At 44.8% G+C, this 19,455-nt stretch overlaps 1 long non-coding RNA gene across 1 annotated transcript in view; it reads right to left on the minus strand.

Annotated features, from left to right (window-relative positions):
* The window catches only part of LOC114807950, a 94,408-nt gene that overhangs the window by 41,813 nt on the left and 33,140 nt on the right, over window positions 1-19,455 (minus strand). The gene's annotated exons all lie outside the window — the stretch shown is intronic.

Below are 19,455 nucleotides of genomic sequence, written 5' to 3' on the forward strand. Positions count from 1 at the left end.
CTGATGCCCCAAAATGACTCCTTGAAGCTGAATCAAATTTTACTTTTGTTAAGTCTTTCACTCTAACGCTCCTGTGTATAAATGGACATAGAGCAGTGGATCCAAGGGGAGCTGTCCTCAAGTAAAATGCCAGTAGCAATATGAAATTAATAAAGAGGAAGCATTTTCAGAAAAAAGTCAAATAAAAACAATAAGCACAGGGAGCCCACCTTTCTCAATTCTCTTCTTCGGTTATCTTTTGGGTATGTGGTTCCAATCAATCAATCAATGGCATTTACTGTGCCCTTACTGTGTGCACGACACTGTACTGAGCACTTGGGAAAGTTCGATACAATAGTTGTGGAAATAATAATAAAAATAATATTAGTATTTGTTAAGTGCTTACTATGTGCCAAGCTTTGTATAAAGCACTGGGGTAGATTAAAGATAATCAGGTCTAACATGGGGCTCACAATCTAAGTAGGAGGGAAAACAGGTATTGAATTCCCATTTTGCATATGAGGGGTCAGAGGCTTAGAGAAGGGAAGTGGTCACACAGCAGATTTGTGGGGGATCTGGAATTCGAATCCAGATCCTTAGATTCCCAGGCCCCTGCTCTTTCTATGACAGCCACAATTCCTGACCACAAGGAGCTTACACTCTAGAGGGGCACACAGACATTAAAATAAATTACAGAGAGGGGAAATAGCAGAGTATAAGGATAGGTACATAAGTGCTGTGGTGCTGGGGGTGGGTTGAATATCAAGTGCTTAAAGGGAACAAGTCTAGTTGTGTGGGCTACACAAAAGAACAGGTGGGTAGGGGAAATAATGGCTTAGTCAGGGGAGGTCCTTTGGAGGAGTTGTGGTTTGCAAGGGCTTTGAAGGTGGGAAGAGTGTTGGACTGTTGGATATGAATGCGAAGGGAATTCCAGGCCAGAGAGAGGACGTGTGCAAGGTGTCGGTGTTGAAATAGATAAGGTCAAGTTAGGGAGAGTAGGTTGGTGTTAGGGAAGCGAAATGTGTGGGCTGATGTATAGTAGGAGATCAGCAAAATAAGGTAAAGGGGGAGATTGATTGAATGATTTAAACCTAATGGTTTAAGTTTCTGTCTAATGTGGACATGGATTGGCAACCATTGCTGGAATACGAGGAGAGGGAAGTTGTGGATTGAGCAGTTTTTAGAAAAATGATCTGGGTAGCAGAGTAAAGTATGGACTGGAGAAGGGAGAGACAGGAGGCAGGGAGGTCAGAGAGGGGGCATTGCAGTAGTCAAGGCAGAATACCATAAGGGTGGTCATTTGGTTAGATAGAAAAGGGCAGATTTTCAAGATGTGAATGTAGAACTGACATAATTTTGTGAAAGATTGAATATGTGGGTTGAATGAGTGAGATGAGCTGAGGATAATGCCAAGGTTATGGACTTGTGAGGCAGGAATAATAATAATAATAATGTTGGTATTTAAGTGCTTATTATGTGCTGAGCACTATTTTAAGCGCTGGGGTAGATACAGGGTAATTAGGTTGTCCCACGTGAGGCTCACAGTCTTAATCCCCATTTTACAGATGAGGGAACTGAGGCACCAAGAAGTTAAGTGACTTGCCCAAAGTTACACAGCTGACAGGTGGTGGAGCGGGGAATAGGACCCATTATCTCTGACTCCTAAGCACATGTTCTTTCCACTGCGCCATGCTGCTTCTCAGTGGTGTTGTGTACACTGAAAGGAAAAATGAGTGGGGTGCACAAGATTTGGATGGGGAGGTGAGAAGCTCTGTTTGAAGTGTAGGGTGGATCTCCATATATAGATGTCCTGAAGGACAGAGGAAATGTGAGAATGCAGAGAAGGGGAAAGATCAGGGATGGAGAGATAGATTTGGAAATCATCTGTGTAGATATGATCGTTGAAGCCTTGGGAGTGAAAGAGTTTTCAAAGGGAGTGAGTGTAGATGGAAAAAAGAAGAAGACCCAGGACTGCGCCTTGAGAGACTCCCTCAGTTAGATGGTGGGAGGCCAAGGAGGAGCCTCAGAAAGAGACCGAGAAGAAGCAGACAGAGAGATAGGAGGAGAGCCAGAAGAGAACAAAGTCAGTGAAGCCAAGGTTGGATAGTGTTTCAAGGAGAAGGGGCTGGTCCACAGTGTCAAAGGCAGCTGAAAGGTCAAGGAGGATTAGGATGGAGTAGAGGCCATTGGATTGACAGGAAGGAGATCATTGGTGACCTTAGAGAGGGCAGATTCCATGGAGTGAAGGGGGCAGAAGCCAGATTGGAGGGGGTCAATGAAAAAACTGGAGGAGAGTAAATGGAGGCAGCGGGTGTAATCAACTCTCTCAAGGAGTCTGAAGACGCACTATCCCTCCTCCCCCCTCCCTCTCCTTCCCCTCCTTCGAAGCCCATATCATTCGCCTCTACCACCCACTCCAGTTACTTGTCGCTGTCATCTACCGCCCTCCCGGTCCCACCTCCGACTTCTTCAACCACCTTGACCCCTTTCTCACCTTCCTCCTCTCCTTCTCTCTGCCCACTCTGATCCTTGGAGACTTCAACATCCATACGGATGTACCCGACGACTCCTCTGCCGCCCGCCTGCTATCCCTCCTCGACTCTGCCGACCTCCTCCTCCACCATACCGCGCCCACTCACCGACTCGGTCACACCCTCGATCTCGTCATCTCCTACCGCTGCACTATCTCCTCACTCACCAACTCTGAAATCCCTCTCTCTGACCATAACCTTCTCACCTGCCTCATCTCTCACACTCCCTCCCCCTGCAAATCTTCGCTACTGCCCCACAGAGACCTCCGCTCTCTCGATCCCATCCGTCTTTCCAATAGCATCTCTCCTCACCTTGCCGCCCTGTCCTCTCTTCCCACTCTCGACGATCAGGTCTCCGCTCTCAACTCCACCCTCTCTACTCATCTCGACTCTCTCGCCCCCCTTTCCCTCCGCCGCTCTCGCTCCACTAACCCACAGCCCTGGATCACCTCCTCCGTCCGCCTCCTACGCTCCTATGCTCGAGCTGCTGAGCGCTGCTGGCGAAAGTCCAAGCACCGAGCCGACCTCACACACTTCAAATTTATCCTTTCCTGCCTTAACTCTGCCCTCTCCTCCGCCAGGCAAAGCTTCTTCTCCTCCCTCATCGACACCCATGCCCGTCACCCCCGCCGATTGTTCCGGACCTTTAACTCTCTCCTTAGGCCCCCTGTTCCTCCCCCTCCCCCATCTCTCACCCCTAATGATCTGGCCACCTATTTCCTCACGAAAATCAACACGATCAGGTCTGAGCTCCCCAAAGTCACCCCTCCGCCTCTCCCCTCCCCCCCAACAACCCCCTCCCCTACTTTCCCATCCTTCCCTGCAGTATCCTCAGAGGAGATCTCTTCCCTCCTTGCAAGTGCCACCCCCTCCACCTGCGCCTCGGACCCCATTCCCTCTCACCTTCTTAAAACCATCGCCCCTGCCCTCCTCCCTTCCTTAACTTCTATTTTTAACCACTCAATCTCCAAGGGCTCCTTCCCCTCTGCCTTAAAACATGCCCACGTCTCCCCCATCCTAAAAAAACCCGCTCTTGACCCCACTTCCCCCTCCAGTTATCGTCCTATCTCCCTACTACCCTTCCTTTCCAAAATCTTAGAACGAGTCGTCTACAATCGATGCCTAGAATTCCTTAACTCCCATTCTCTCCTAGACCCCCTCCAATCTGGCTTCCGTCCCCTCCACTCTACCGAGACTGCTCTCTCTAAGGTCACCCATGACCTCCTTCTTGCCAAATCCAATGGCTCCTACTCCATTCTGATCCTCCTTGACCTCTCTGCTGCCTTTGACACTGTCGACCATCCCCTCCTCCTCCATACCTTATCTCACCTTGGCTTCACGGACTCTGTCCTCTCCTGGTTCTCCTCTTACCTCTCTGGCCGATCATTCTCGGTCTCCTACGCTGGAGCCTCCTCCCCCTCCCATCCTTTAACTGTTGGAGTTCCTCAAGGGTCAGTTCTTGGCCCTCTTCTGTTCTCCATTTACACTCACTCCCTCGGTGAACTCATCCGCTCTCACGGCTTTGACTACCATCTCTATGCAGATGACACGCAGATCTACATCTCCGCCCCTGTCCTCTCCCCCTCCCTTCAGGCTCGCATCTCCTCCTGCCTCCGGGACGTCTCCACCTGGATGTCGGCCCGCCACCTAAAACTCAACATGAGCAAGACTGAGCTCCTCATCTTCCCTCCCAAGCCCGGTCCGCTCCCAGACTTCTCCATCACCGTGGATGGCACGACCATCCTTCCCGTCCCGCAGGCCCGCAATCTCGGTGTCATCCTTGACTCGTCCCTCTCATTCACCCCACACATCCTATCCGTTACCAAGACCTGCCGGTTTCACCTCTACAATATCGCCAAGATCCGCCCTTTCCTCTCCACCCAAACGGCTACCTTACTATTACGGGCTCTCGTTATATCCCGGCTAGACTACTGTGTCAGCCTTCTCTCTGACCTCCCTTCCTCCTCTCTCGCCCCGCTCCGGTCTATTCTTCACTCTGCTGCCCGGCTCATCTTCCTGCAGAAACGATCTGGGCATGTCACTCCCCTTCTTAAACAACTCCAGTGGTTGCCTATCGACCTCCGCTCCAAACAAAAACTCCTCACTCTAGGCTTCAAGGCTCTCCATCACCTTGCCCCTTCCTACCTCTCCTCCCTTCTCTCTTTCTACCGCCCACCCCGCACGCTCCGCTCCTCTGCCGCCCACCTCCTCACCGTCCCTCGGTCTCGCCTATCCCGCCGTCGACCCCTGGGTCACGTCCTCCCGCGGTCCTGGAACGCCCTCCCTCCTCACCTCCGCCAAACTGATTCTCTTTCCCTCTTCAAAACCTTACTTAAAAATCACCTCCTCCAAGAGGCCTTCCCAGACTGAGCTCCTCTTCCCCCTCTACTCCCTCTGCCATCCCCCCTTTACCTCTCCGCAGCTAAAGCCTCATTTTCCCCTTTTCCCTCTGCTCCTCCACCTCTCCCTTCCCATCCCCACAGCACTGTACTCGTCCGCTCAACTGTATATATTTTCATTAGCCTATTTATTTTGTTAATGAATTGTACATCGCCTTGATTCTATTTAGTCGCCATTGTTTTTACGAGATGTTCTTCCCCTTGACGCTGTTTAGTGCCATTGTTCTTGTCTGTCCGTCTCCCCCGATTAGACTGTAAGCCCGTCAAACGGCAGGGACTGTCTCTATCTGTTGCCGACTTGTTCATCCCAAGCGCTTAGTACAGTGCTCTGCACATAGTAAGCGCTCAATAAATACTATTGAATGAATGAATGAATGAATAAGTGGTAGGAAGAAGATGGGATGATAACTGTTTTTTTAAAAAGGGAGGATACATGGATGTATTTGGAAGAAGTGGGGAAGGAGCCATTGGAAAGCCAACAGCTTAAAATAGCAGTCAGAGAGCAGAAAAGGGAGGAGGCAATGTTTTGATAAGGTGAGAAGGGATGGTGTCAGAGGTGCAGAGGCACAACTTCATGATGCTCTTTCTTCCATTTTTATAATTCTAAACCTGTGGTTTGCTTTTTTTTACTGGCAATTACTTAAAAATATTAACTTGAAATAATTAAAAAAACCACTTTTATGCCTTGACACAAAAGTGAAAAAAGGAAATATGAAAAAAGTGAGTATAGTATACCACATTCTTGTAAATTATTGTGTTGGATCCCTCCTTGGCAAAACCACATAATTTAACCCATTTATGCCATTTTCCCAAAATAGCTTTGTGTTTTCACATTGCTCAGAGGAAATAACAGTAGTGCAGTGAGAAAAACACTGACACTGTAGAGGTGATTTTCCAAACAAGAAATCTGTCCCTGGTTCTTTCAAAGTGTATCAGAGCTTATTCCAGTTGATTTCAGCTCCCTTGTGGCATTCCTGTTACATCCTCAAGCATGGCAGTGTGTAATAAATTGAAGAAGACCATGCCCTACCATACAGCCCTGCTTTACTCTGATGGTGATGAGGAAAGGGTCACCCAGGACACATCCAATTCAGATTTGACCATCCATACCTTTGCGGAGTAACCTAAGGAACTTGGTTGAATGAATTGATCAATCAGTTGACCAATTAATTGATCAATCAATAGTGTTTATTGAGCATTTAATTGTACTAAACGCTTGAGAGAGTACAATACAGTAGAGTTGGTGGGTGTGCCCCAAACTCTGAGGCCTGAAGAGCTTGAAATTTCACTCCACAGTCTTGTCTTGTCTTTAGCTGTCGAGTCATTTCTGACCCCAGTGACTCTATGGACACTTCTCTCCCAGAATGCAATTGTTCTGGTAGTATAGTCATAGAGTTTTCTTGGTAAAAATACAGAAGTAGATTACCACTGCCTTCGTCCACACAGTAAACTTAAGTCTCCTCCCTTAAGTACCCTACAGTACTCTACTGATTTTGCTTTTATTTTTCCTTTTTTTGCCTGTGCTATGTGTTAATGTTTCATCATGTCTACCATTCTTCCCATTCTGTGAGCTTCCCCAAGGAACAGGGACTTTGTCTAATTCCCCACTGTGTATTCTTTCCCAGCACTTATACAGTGTTCTGCACACAGCAAGTGCTTAATCAATATTAATAATTAATCAATCATTGGTATCTGAGTGCTTACAGTGTGCAGAGCACTTCACTAAGTGCTAAGCAGAGTACAATACAACAGAGTTAGCGGACAGGGAATGCCTTAGTAAGCGCTGAACAAATACCACTATTATGATGGTGATTACAGTCGTGAGACCCTATGGCAATTCCTCAATTTTCTGTATATTGAAAAAAAGCCTTTGATGGCAACTATCATGTGCCATTCTGGCTCGTAGATCTCAACTATTTACCATCCATCTAAGAACTTTGCCATAGTTGGGTGGCAGCATATCTCTAGATCTCTTCAGTTTTAACATGAAACCACTGGTCACTCATGTGCCTTGGCTGGGTACGTATGTGCCAGTGTAGGTTTAAGCAGTATACCATTTTATTATATTTGTGAAGAGCTACTAGGTGGTGATAATTCATTTCTTCCTTTTCAGCAAGTCATTTTCCAATTGGAGTCACATACATCAAATCTGCCTTGATGCTTCCTCCTTGCCATGCCCAGGAGGGGCATGATGACTTGTCTAATGGAAGGTATTTTGAAGCAGCATGGCTTAGTGGGAAACGCACAGGCTTGGGAGTCAGAGATCACAGGTTCTAATCCCGGATCCACTTGCTGGTTTTGTGACTTTGGGCAAGTCACTTAACTTCTCTGTGCCTCAGTTATCTCATCTGTAAAATGAGGATTAAGAATGTGAACCCCACCTGGGACAACCTGTTTACTTTGTATCTACCCCAGCACTTAGAACAGTCCTTGGCACATAGTAAGCACTTAACAAATACCATTATTATTATTATTATTATTTTGGAGAAAACCCTATTTTCATGTCGTTGTGATAGCTGAAGCTCCTTGTTCCAATACGGCTGCAGTGATGTTGTCAGAGACCACCTTGCAGGTTGGTTTATACACAGGAGCTTGATATTTAGCATTCTTGAATTCTTGATGATGCTTCTTGATGTCTTGGATCTATTCCTAAGTCACATTTAGAGCAATGGTCAGTCCAGCTCTCTGCTCCAATCTTTAAACCTTGAGAGAATAATGTCTTTCTCTTATTTGGGAAGTGGAAGATATTGTTGGTGATTGTGTGCTGATGGCCTTTTCGCTGAACAAAAGTAGCCCATTTTTTTTCACTTTCTGATCCCATAACTTCCAGTGACCTTTTTCCATGTTTCAGCATCACTGCCCTTTTGTGCATTGAAATCTTCCACACTGATCAGTTTGTCAAATTTTGGAGACAAAGTAATGGGCCTATCCAGATCCTTATCAAATTTTTCTTTCACTTCATTGCTATTTACAATTTTGGGGGCAGATATGCTAATGATGACAGCAAGGCACTTTTGCTTCATAGTCAAGAATAGAGTCATTAATTGGTCACATAAGCCTCCAGGCTTATTTGGGAGACCAAAGCCTAAGGACTGCATGATTGCAAATCCGACACATGAGAGATGACACTCTGATTGGGAAAGGACCCCTCAATAAAATGTATACCTAGCATGTGTCTCTTCATCAGGTAATTTGCTCAAGATGGCAATATTTACCCTATAAATGACCAGGTCACAAACAAGGCATGCCATCCATCTCTGAGGACAGCTTTTGTGATCATAATCAAGTAGCATCTTGCTATTCCATGATGCGATGGCTATTGGTTTACAGTTATTATTATTAATGATAATTATAATAATAATGGAATTTTGTTAAGCACTTAGTATGTCCCAAGCACTATTCTAAGCACTGAGGTAGATACAAAATAATCAGGTTGCCCCACTTGGGGCTCAGTCTTATCCCCATTTTACAGATGAGTTAACTGAGGCACAGAGAAGTTCATTGACTTGCCCAAAGTCACACAGCTCATAAGTGGAGGAACCGGGATTAGACCTCCCAACCTCTGACTCCCAAGTGGTTCAAACTATGTCAGACTCTGGTCTAAGGGCAAGGGGGCTGAGCTAGTGAAGAGGGAAGTGGGACATATTTTAATATGGTATTTGTTAAGTTCTTACAGTGTGTCATGCATTGTTCTAAGCACTGGGGTAGATACAAATTTATCAGGTTGGACACTGCCTCTGCCCCATGTGGGGCTCACAGTCTAAATAGGAAGGAGCAGGATTTAAGCCCCATTTTACAATTGAGGAAACTGAGGCACAGTGAAGTTAAGTGACTTGCTGAAGGTCACACAATAAGATTAGAACCAGGATTAGAACCGAGGTCTTCTGATTCCCAGGCCCATGCTCAATCCACTGGACAACACTGTTTCCCATTCAGTCAGTTGCTTCCCAATCACAATCCAGTAAGCCCAGCTTCTATCACTCCTGGAATCACCTCTCTTCCCCCTCCACTGACACCACTCCTCACAGAGCCCCCATGCCCCTTCTCTGTCCCCCAGAGAGGTGGCAACCATAGGGTCTGGAAATTATGGGGAGAAATACTCTAAGTGGGCATGACCTTTCCAGAGGAACTGGGATAGTGCCACCTTGATATCTCAGTCTCTGTGTCCCACTATGATTTCACTGTGTAAGAAAAGTGACAGGTCTTCCAAACAATCAGATCCTGTCAATGAGATCCTGTCTGGAGGAAGCTATCAGAAGACACATCTCAGGAGAGTGTTGAAATTTTACTCCTTCAACTGGGCAGAGGACTATCAGATCATAGCTCTTCCCATCTGCAAATTCCTCCTAAAGTCTCACCTCCTCCAGGAAACCTTCCCCAGTAAATTCACGTCTCAGTCGTTACCCAACTCCCATCCATAGCACTTGAGTATTTTAATGCTATCCTCAGCACTCATTCCCATCTGCGTACTTTATTCATTTTTATTAATCTATTTATCAGTTCATTCAGTTATTTTTCAGCTGCTGTGGTTTGTATATGTTTGTATTGCTTCCTGTTTTTTCCTTTTTCTTCCTCCTTCATTCATAATCTGTACATAATATTATCTCTCTCCTACATTAAGTCATAAACTCCTTGTGGACAGGAAATTTGTGTCCTGTTTCTGTTTTACTCTCCCATATACTTAGTTGAGTGTTTAGCACTTTAAAAACACTCAGTAAATACCTCTGAATGATTAACTGTGGAAAGACACTGAATTGAAGCTCTCTTAAGCAAACAAGTCATTTTTGCTGCAAAACCTTCTTTAGGTTTGCAAACCAACTACATCCCTAGAAAAAAGAAAAAAAGAGAGGTCCTTATTTTCATTTATCACACACTCTCCAAGAATTTCATGGCATGCATATCATGAGTAAAATTAGAAGTGTGGATAAATTGCAAATTGGTTAGATGATGTGTAAATCATCTAAATGGAAGATAAATCTCAGGGCCATAATGACACACACACACACAAGCAAAAAAAGGAAAAAAAGCTTCAAAGAAATATATCTATAGATGATTATGAAGTAGGTTTATAATCATTATTGCATAAATAAACTAAACTGTTCAAAAATTTCAGAAAAAAATGATCTTGGGGAACTTTGTTCTAAATAGAAATGCAAATAAGTTAAACACATAGCAGAGACTTTATTTTTATATCATTTTTGGTATTGCTTTGTGTTATATCCAGGCACTAGCCTATTATAGCTTCTCTTCCCCCTCTACTCCCTCTGCCATCCCCCCTTTACCTCTCCGCAGCTAAAGCCTCATTTTCCCCTTTTCCCTCTGCTCCTCCACCTCTCCCTTCCCATCCCCACAGCACTGTACTCGTCCGCTCAACTGTATATATTTTCGTTACCCTATTTATTTTGTTAATGAATTGTACATCGCCTTGATTCTATTTAGTTGCCATTGTTTTTACGAGATGTTCTTCCCCTTGACGCTGTTTAGTGCCATTGTTCTTGTCTGTCCGTCTCCCCCGATTAGACTGTAAGCCCGTCAAACGGCAGGGACTGTCTCTATCTGTTGCCGACTTGTTCATCCCAAGCGCTTAGTACAGTGCTCTGCACATAGTAAGCGCTCAATAAATACTATTGAATGAATGAATGAATGAATAAATAGGATGACTATATAATCCGCATCTTAATCCAAGACCTAGAACAGTTGAGGGGGCTGAGGTAAGGCAATTTCAGTAAGAGTCCAAAGAACCATTCAGCATTTCTTTCTCAGTAGGTGCAAACTCAATTTTGAATCATCTCCCTTAAGGTTTTGTTAAATTATACATCACAATGGGCACCATTTCCTGGGACTATTATGCCCAAACATCACAGAATGTCTGGATTGTTTACCCAATCAGGACAGTCATCCAGCTACTAAACAATATTCTAATTTTAAATGTAGTTGCATCTTTTCCCCATTTTCAAACACCTGAATTTGTTCCAATCTTCCATCAAGTGAAGTACCATTTCAATCATACTTCTCTTTAGACATGCTGATGAACACACTTAGTCTAGCAATTTGAGCTTATTTTAAAAATATGATTTATAATTTAAACAATATATTCATTGTATTACTATGACTAATCCCTTTCATTTCAACTAATCATTTTTATCTTAGTTTTCAAGAAAGGATAAGAGATACAGAACCCAATAGAAAAAAAGACTGGATAGGAAATAAAGGGAGTTGAGAACCATAGAATTAATCATCCTGATGGAAAAGTTTCACCATGAGGTACTATGAAAAAAGACCCAGAGGAGAAGAAGGATAGGTGGATGGGTACAGTCAGGGTTTAGTTATTACTACTATTAGTAGTATTAGTAGTAATAGTATTCAAAAAGAATTCCAGAACTCTTAAGGTATAGATCCAACTCTATGTGTGAAATGGAGAGTAGAGTGGAAAGAATAAAACTGCTCAGTTAATGCTGGTTCCAGAGGCTGCCACTGGATCACTCTAAATAACTAGTTCAATCAATTAATCAATGATATTTGTTGAATACTTACCATGTGCTAAGCAGTGTACTAGGTGCTTAGGAGAGAACTATACAGTAGAGTTGACAGATACATTCCCTGCATTCAAGGAGCTTACAGTTTAGAGGAGGAGACAGACATTAAAATACATTACTGATTGGGGAAATGAGAGCAGATATAAGGATGTGTACACAAGTATTGGGGGGCTGGAGGTGGGGTGAAGAACAGGTGCTTAAGGGATATGTATCTAAGTGCATAGGTAATGCAGAAGAGAGGACAGGAAGGAAAAACAAGGGCTTAAACAGAGAAGGCCTCTTGGAGGAGGTGCAATTTTAGTAGGGTTTTGACTTTGGGGAGAGAGGTGGTATGAGCTATGAGGAGGGAGGGAGTTCAGGCCAGAGGAAGGATGCGGGCAAAGGGTCTGCAGCAAGACAGAGGAGATTGAGGTACAGGAGAAGCTGGCATTAGATGCGTAAACTATTTAGTTGGTGCTCAACTAGACAGTTCTTTCAAATCCAGTTGGTTAGTTAGTTATGCTTTTTTTAATTGTTTCCTATGTGCCATTCCTATCCATTTGCTAAGTACTGGGCAAAATGTAAAAAAAAATTAATCACTGGTAATAATCGAGCCCTTACTATGTGAAGAGCACTTTACATAGCACAATGGGCAAGTTCAATAGAATATGTAGACATGATCCTTGTCCTAAGGATCTTACAATCTAATAGGGGAAAGAGACATTAAAATTAATTACAAATAAGGGAAGCACCTGATTATAAGGATATGAACATAAGAGCTATGGAGATTGAGTATCAAAGTGAGTGAAATATGGACTTAAGTTGCTTAGGTAATGCTGAAGAGAGGGAGAAGAGCGTGGAGAAATGAAAGGTTAGTCAAGGAGAGCTTCCTGGAGGAGATGTGATTTTAGCAGGGCTTTGAAGATAGGAAGGGTGGTGATTCACCAGATATAAAGAGGTAAGGAGTTCCAAGAAGGAGGAAGAGTGTGAGCAATAATAATAATAATAATGTTGGTATTTGTTAAGCGCTTACTATGTGCCGAGCACTGCTCTAAGCGCTGGGGTAGACACAGGGGAATCAGGTTGTCCCACTTGGGGCTCACAATCTTAATCCCCATTTTACAGATGAGGTAACTGAGGCACCGAGAAGTTAAGTGACTTGCCCAAATTCACACAGCTGACAAGTGGCCGAGCCGGGATTCGAACCCATGACCTTTGACTCCAAAGCCCGTGCTCTTTCCACTGAGCCACGCTGGGATATAGACAGTGAGAGTGAGGCCCAGTGAGTAGGGTGGTATTAGGGGAACTATATGTTCAGGCTCGGTTGTAGTGGGAGGGGACTGAGAATAGGTAGGAGAGGGAGAGAATTGATTCCAAATGTTTAATTCAGTGCTCTGCACAAAGTAAACACTCAATAACTATGAATGATTGGTTGATTGATTGCGTGCCTTATAGCCAATGGTGAGGAGTTTATGAATGATATGGAAATGGATGAGCAACCACTCGAGGTTTCCAAAAGTTTACAAGGGACTTCCAGTCTGGGGGGGGGAAGAAGAAACACAAAGAACCATAAGAATAAAATGAAAGTAACAATAATGATGACATTTGTTAAGCGCTTACTATGTACTAAGCACTGTTCTAAACTCTGGGGTAGATACAAGGTAATCAGGTTGTCCCACGTGGGGCTCACATTCTTAATCTGTGGCGGGGCTGGGTTTAGAACCCATGCCCTCTGACTCCCAAGCCCAGGCCATTGAGCCATGCTGCTTCTCTACAAACAAGAAAAAGAATGAAAGAATCCCAATCAATCATTCATTCATTCATTCAATAGTATTTATTGAGCGCTTACTATTTGCAGAGCACTGTACTAAGCGCTTGGAATGTAAAAAATTCGGCAACAGATAGAGACAATCCCTGCCCACTGTCGGGCTTACAGTCTAATTGGGGGAGACAGACGGACAAAAACAATAGCACTAAATAGAATCGAGGGGATTTACATCTCATTAACAAAATAAATAGAGTAATAAAAATATATACAAATGAGCAAATGAGCACAGTGCTGAGGGGAGGAGAAGGGAGGGGGGAAACAGAGGGAAATGGGGGGAAAAAGGGGCTTAGCTGAGGGGAGGTGAAGGAGGGGTAGAGAGGCAGCAGAGGGAGCAGAGGAAAAAGGGGAAGCTCAGTCTGGGAAGGCCTCTTGGAGGAGGTGAGCTCTCAGTAGGGCTTTGAAGAGGGGAAGAGAGTTAGTTTGGTGGACGTGAGGAGGGAGGGCATTCCAGGACAGCAGGAGGACGTCGGCCAGGGGTCGACAGTGGGATAGGTGAGAACTGGGGATGGTGAGGAGGTGAGCAGCAGACAAGCGGAGTGTGCGGGGTGGGCAGTAGAAAGAGAGAAGGAAGGAGAGGTAGGAGGAGGCAAGGTGATGGAGAGCCTTGAAGCCTAGAGTGAGAAGTTTTTGTTTTGTGTGGAGGTTGATAGGCAACCACTGGAGGTTTTTAAGGAGGGGAGTCACATGCCCAGAGCGTTTCTGCAGGAAGATGATCCGGGCAGCGGAATAAAGAATAGACTGGAGCGGGGAGAGACAGGAGGAAGGGAAATCAGAGAGAAGGCTGACACAATAATCCAGCCCGGATATTATGAGAGCCTATACCAATAAGATAGCCGTTTGGATGGAGAGGAAAGGGCAGATCTTGGCAATATTATAAAGGTGAGACCGGCAGGCCTTGGTGACGGATTGGATGTGTGGGGTGAATGAGAGGGCTGAGTCAAGGATGACACCAAGGTTGCGGGCTTGAGAGAGGGGAAGGATGGTCGTACCATCCACAGTGATAGGGAAGTCAGGAAGAGGACGGCTTGGGAGGGAAGATAAGGAGCTCAGTTTTGGACATGTTGAATTTTAGGTGGTGGGCAGACATCCAGGTGGAGACGTCCTGGAGGCAGGAGGAGATATGAGCCTGAAGGGAGGGGGAGAGAACAGGGGCAGAGATGTATATTTACATGTCATCTGCATAGAGATGATAGTTGAAGCCGTGGGAGCCAATGAGTTCACCAAGGGAGTGAGTGTAGATGGAGAACAGAAGAGGGCCAAGAACTGACCCTTGAGGAACCCCTACAGTTAGAGGATGGGAGGGGGAGGAGGAGCCTGCGAAGGAGACCAAGAATGAACAGCCAGAGAGATAAGAGGAGAACCAGGAGAGGACAGAGTCCGTGAAGCCAAGGTGAGATAAGGTGTGGAGAAGGGGATGGTCTACAGTGTCAAAGGCAGCTGAGAGGTCAAGGAGGATTAGGATAGAGTAGGAGCCATTGGATTTGGCAAGAAGGAGGTCATGGATGACCTTTGATAGAGTGGTTTGGGTGGAGTGGAGGGGATGGAAGCCAGATTGGAGGGGGTCCAGGAGAGAATTGGAGTTAAGGCAGCGAGTGTAGATGACTCGTTCTAGGAGCTTGGAAAGGAAGGGTACTAGGGAGATAGGGCGATAACTGGAAGGGGAAGTGGGGTCGAGAGAGGGTTTTTTTAGGATGGGGGAGACATGGGCATGTTTGAAGGCAGAGGGAAAGAAGCCATTGGAGAGTGAGCGGTTAAAGATAGAAGTTAAGGCGGGGAGGAGGGGAGTGGCGATGGTTTTTATAAGGTGAGTGGGAATGGTGTCCAAAGCACAGGTGGAGGGGGTGGCACTTGCGAGGAGGGAGGAGATCTCCTCTGTGGATACTGCAGGGAAGGATGGGAAAGTAGGGGAGAGGTTTGGAGGGGGGGAAGGCAGAAGGGGGAGTGGTGACTTTGGGGAGCTCAGACCTGATTGTATTAATTTTTGTGATGAATAATAATGTTGGTATTTGTTAAGCGCTTACTATGTGCCGAGCACTGTTCTAAGCGCTGGGGTAGACATAGGGGAATCAGATTGTCTCACGTGGGGCTCACAGTCTTAATCCCCATTTTACAGATGAGGGAACTGAGGCGCAGAGAAGTGAAGTGACTTGCCCACAGTCACACAGCCGACAAGTGGCAGAGCTGGGATTCGAACTCATGAGCCCTGACTCCAAAGCCCGTGCTCTTTCCACTGAGCCACGCTGCTTCTCCAGTAGTTGGCCAGACCATTGGGGGTGAGGGATGAGGGAGGGGGAGAATTAAAAGTCTGGAACAATTGGCGGGGGTGACGGGCATGGGCATCAATGAGGGAAGAAAAGTAGTTTTGCCTGTCAGAGGAGAGGGCAGAGTTAAGACAGGAAAGGATAAATTTCAAATGGATAAGGTTGGCTTGGTGCTTGGACCTTCGCCAGCAGCGCTCAGCAGCTCGAGCATACGAGTGAAAGAGGCGGACAGAGGCAGAGACCCAGGGCTGTGGGTTAGTGGAGCGAGAGCAGCGGAGGGAAAGGGGGGCGAGTGAGGTGAGATGAGTAGAGAGGGTGGAGTTGAGAGCGTTAACCTTCCAAATCAAGAACACTGAAGTGGCTAAAATAGTACTGGGAAGGGGCTGTTCTCATGCTCCTCAAAGCTCTAGCCAACCGTCATTAGGTACAAACTGCCATAACCTTTACAGGATTTGTTCTACCATTGGGAAGGCAGGCTTCACTGGCATGGGGTCATACAGGAGGGAGGCTGGTTCAGAAATCTGGAGATCATTCATTTAGCTTTTCTGAAGATAACTATTGATAATAAACACCTTCTGATGTGTGAGATGGTTTCTGAATAATCAGTCACTTAAATATATTGAGCCCTTATGGGGTGCAGAGCGCTGTACTAAATCCTTGGGAGAATACAGTAAAACAGAGTTGGTAGACACATTCCCTGCCCACAGTGAGCTACTTGCACTCTCTTACATATTTTGCAGAAAACAAAGATAGATCCTGCACTAATGGATTTGTCCTATATAAGGCATTTCTGCTTTCAAGACTCCCTCTTTGATGCCCAATCTTCATGAAACATTTGCCCGACCAGAGTCTCTCCTGATGGATGTCCACAGGGCTGGCCTGTCTATTGCAGTAATCTCCCAACAGTCTTCTCCTACTACAACCCTCAAGTGCCAGGCTACTCATGGTAACTCAGTCAATCGTATTTATTGAGCACTCCCCTAATGTCAACCTATTCACTGTACCTCAATTTCATCTATTTCACTGCCAGCCTCTCACCCACTCTCTGCCTCTGGCCTGGAATGGTTTCCCTCTTCATATCCAACAGACAATTACTTTCCCCACCTTCAAAGCCTCATTGAAGGTACATCTTCTCCAAGAGGCCTTCCCTGACTAAGCCCTCATTTCCTCTTCTCCCTTTCCCTTCTGCATCAGTCTTGCACTTGGATTTGCTCCCTTTTTTCACCCCTCCCTCAGACCCACAATACTTATATACATATCCATAATTCTTTTACCTATTTAATGTCTGTCTCCCTCTCTAGACTGTCAGCTCGACGTAGGCCAGGGACGTGTCTACAAACTCGGTTACACAGTACTTTCCTAAATGTTTAGTACAGTGCTCTGCACACAGTAAGCACTCCTCAATAAATATGATTGATTGATTCACACCACTTAGGTTTGTTCCAGCTGAAAGGGAACAATGCAAACTCTGGGATTGAAGCACTTACTTCAGAGGTAGAGGAGTTTCTGATCTTCAGCCCTTTTCAATCTTTCTCCTCCCACCTCCCCCTAACCTTCCACATTCACTTAGAGCCTGGAATCCAGGAGGCAATTCATTCAGTGGGAGGGGAGGCCGGGAGAGGTGCGCGCAATTAGCCCCTTGGCATGGCTTCCACTACAAACTGAGTGCCGTGAAAGACTGATACATTTGGAACAGATAGGGAAGCACAGATGCACAATGGGTTTATTAATAATAATAATAATAATAATGTTGGCATTTGTAAGTGCTTACTATGTGCAAAGCACTGTTCTAAGCACTGGGGAGGATACAAGGTCATCAGGTTGTCCCACGTGGGGCTCACATTCTTCATCCCCATTTTACAGTTGAGGGAACTGAGGCACAGAGAAGTTAAATGACTTGCCCAAAGTCACACAGCTGACAAGCGGCGGAGCTGGGATTTGAACCCATAACCTCTGAGTCCCTAGTCTGTGCTCTTTCCACTGAGCCATACTGCATCATTTGTTTAGGCCAGATGCATTGTGTTGCTTTTGAATAAAACAAAGACTAAAAACTAAAGCAGTGAAAATTGAAAGCTTTATCTAAGTAATGGAAATTACAGAGATATTGAAGACAGAAAAATATCAGGGAGGTCATTCCTTTGTCAAATAAGTAGTAACCCATTACTACTGCATCTCCCCTGTTTCCAGACCTCAGTGAAGACACTATTAATAGTTTTTTAGATTTTTTCAGCTAAAATATCTCTTGAAACATGCTCATTTGTAAGAACAACAACAACGTAAAATCCTCATACTAAACATCTTGCCTTGCTCCTGAAAAAAGAGATATGGCATTAAGTGAAATTAGTCAGAATGGAGATAGGAGCATAAGCAAGAAGGAGAGTAGCATTTAACTTCCTCTTAAGTTTCTTTGCATGCAGGTTTTGCTGTGGAATTAAGCAGGTGCAAACTGTTATTTTTTTCTAATAATAATGTGGGTATTTGTTAATCGCTTACTATGTGCAGAGCACTGTTTTAAGCGCTGGGGTAGACACGGGGGAATCAGGTTGTCCCACGTGGGGCTCACAGTCTTAATCCCCATTTTACAGATGAGGGAACTGAGGCACAGAGAAGTTTAGTGACTTGCTCACAGTCACACAGCTGACAAGTGGCAGAGCTGGGATTCGAACCCATGACCTCTGACTCCAAAGCCCGTGCTCTTTCCACTGAGCCACGCTGCTTCTCTAATTATTCTAATTATTAGCCAATCCCCACGTTTTATTAAAAAAAACTTGGTTTTATATACAATTAGATATTAAGACTGGAACAGCATTCTTGTGAAAGGATATATATTTAAGAGGGTTTTTGGAATTGAAATAGTAACTTTTTAACATAGCAAACAGAGGTCTTTTGGCAGTAGACATGCTTTCATCTTGAAAACTGCCAAGAATCCCTGCTTATCTATGAAATTTCAACTACTTACTCTGCCGCTGAGTCATAGGGAAGCAGACCTGGAATAAACAGTTGCATAGCAGAATAGCAAAAAATGTTGTAAATAAGAATTATTATCTTCACAGATTAAGTCACAATATTCAGCCATTGGAGAGGAAGGAGAGAGGTGGGGGAGTGGGGGTGAAGCAAAAGGAAGTGGGAGGATGTGGTAGGAGGAACAGAGAGAAAGGGAAGGCAGATGAATTGGGAAAGACAGAGAGGGAAAGAGACAGGAGGAAATAGAAAACGTGAGAAAACAGTGGAGGCAACAAAGAGGAAGGAACAGAAATTATGGGGGGAAAAAGGAAAGGGAGGAGAGAGAAAAAAGAGGTGAGGAGAGTAAGACTGAAAGAGAGAGAGAGAGACACAGAGGTACAGATATAAGCACAGTGAGACATAGTAGTCCAAAAGAGAAAGGGAAAAACAGAAAGATTCATAGACAAGACTGGGTATTTTAATGTAATTTGGATGGAGCTACAGAGTTGTCTAAATGATAATGGTATTTGACAGTTTGATATGTATTTATAGCTGTTCCTAGTCCTGTTTGAATATTATATAGGATTATCTAGGATTGTCTGGTTTTATCACCATAGGCATGTAGGATTAATAGCCTGATGAAGTTAAAAAGAATTATTCAGCCAATCCAATCCTGATACCTGTATTATGCCTTTCACACAAGATCCCAGAGCACTGTACATAAAATGTAATATAACCAATGAAAAGGCAAACTAAGGATGAAAATTAAAATACGGTCAATCCAGGCTTGAAATCCACAAAATCCAGGCTGTTGGGTATTTTTTGGCAAAGAACTGCAAAAGGATCAGTTCAGGAAATGAAAAGGTATATTCATTTTGATGAGATGTGTGTGAAAGATACTTTGACATTTTCTTAATCTGCAATACAGTGTTGGCAGAGAAGAGCATAAAAATGGATAGGAGCAGGCCATGTGTCCCAGAAACAGCAAAGCAGTGCCAA

The sequence above is a fragment of the Ornithorhynchus anatinus genome, chromosome X5, assembly GCF_004115215.2.
Source record: "Ornithorhynchus anatinus isolate Pmale09 chromosome X5, mOrnAna1.pri.v4, whole genome shotgun sequence".
Classification (NCBI taxonomy): Eukaryota; Metazoa; Chordata; class Mammalia; order Monotremata; family Ornithorhynchidae; genus Ornithorhynchus; species Ornithorhynchus anatinus.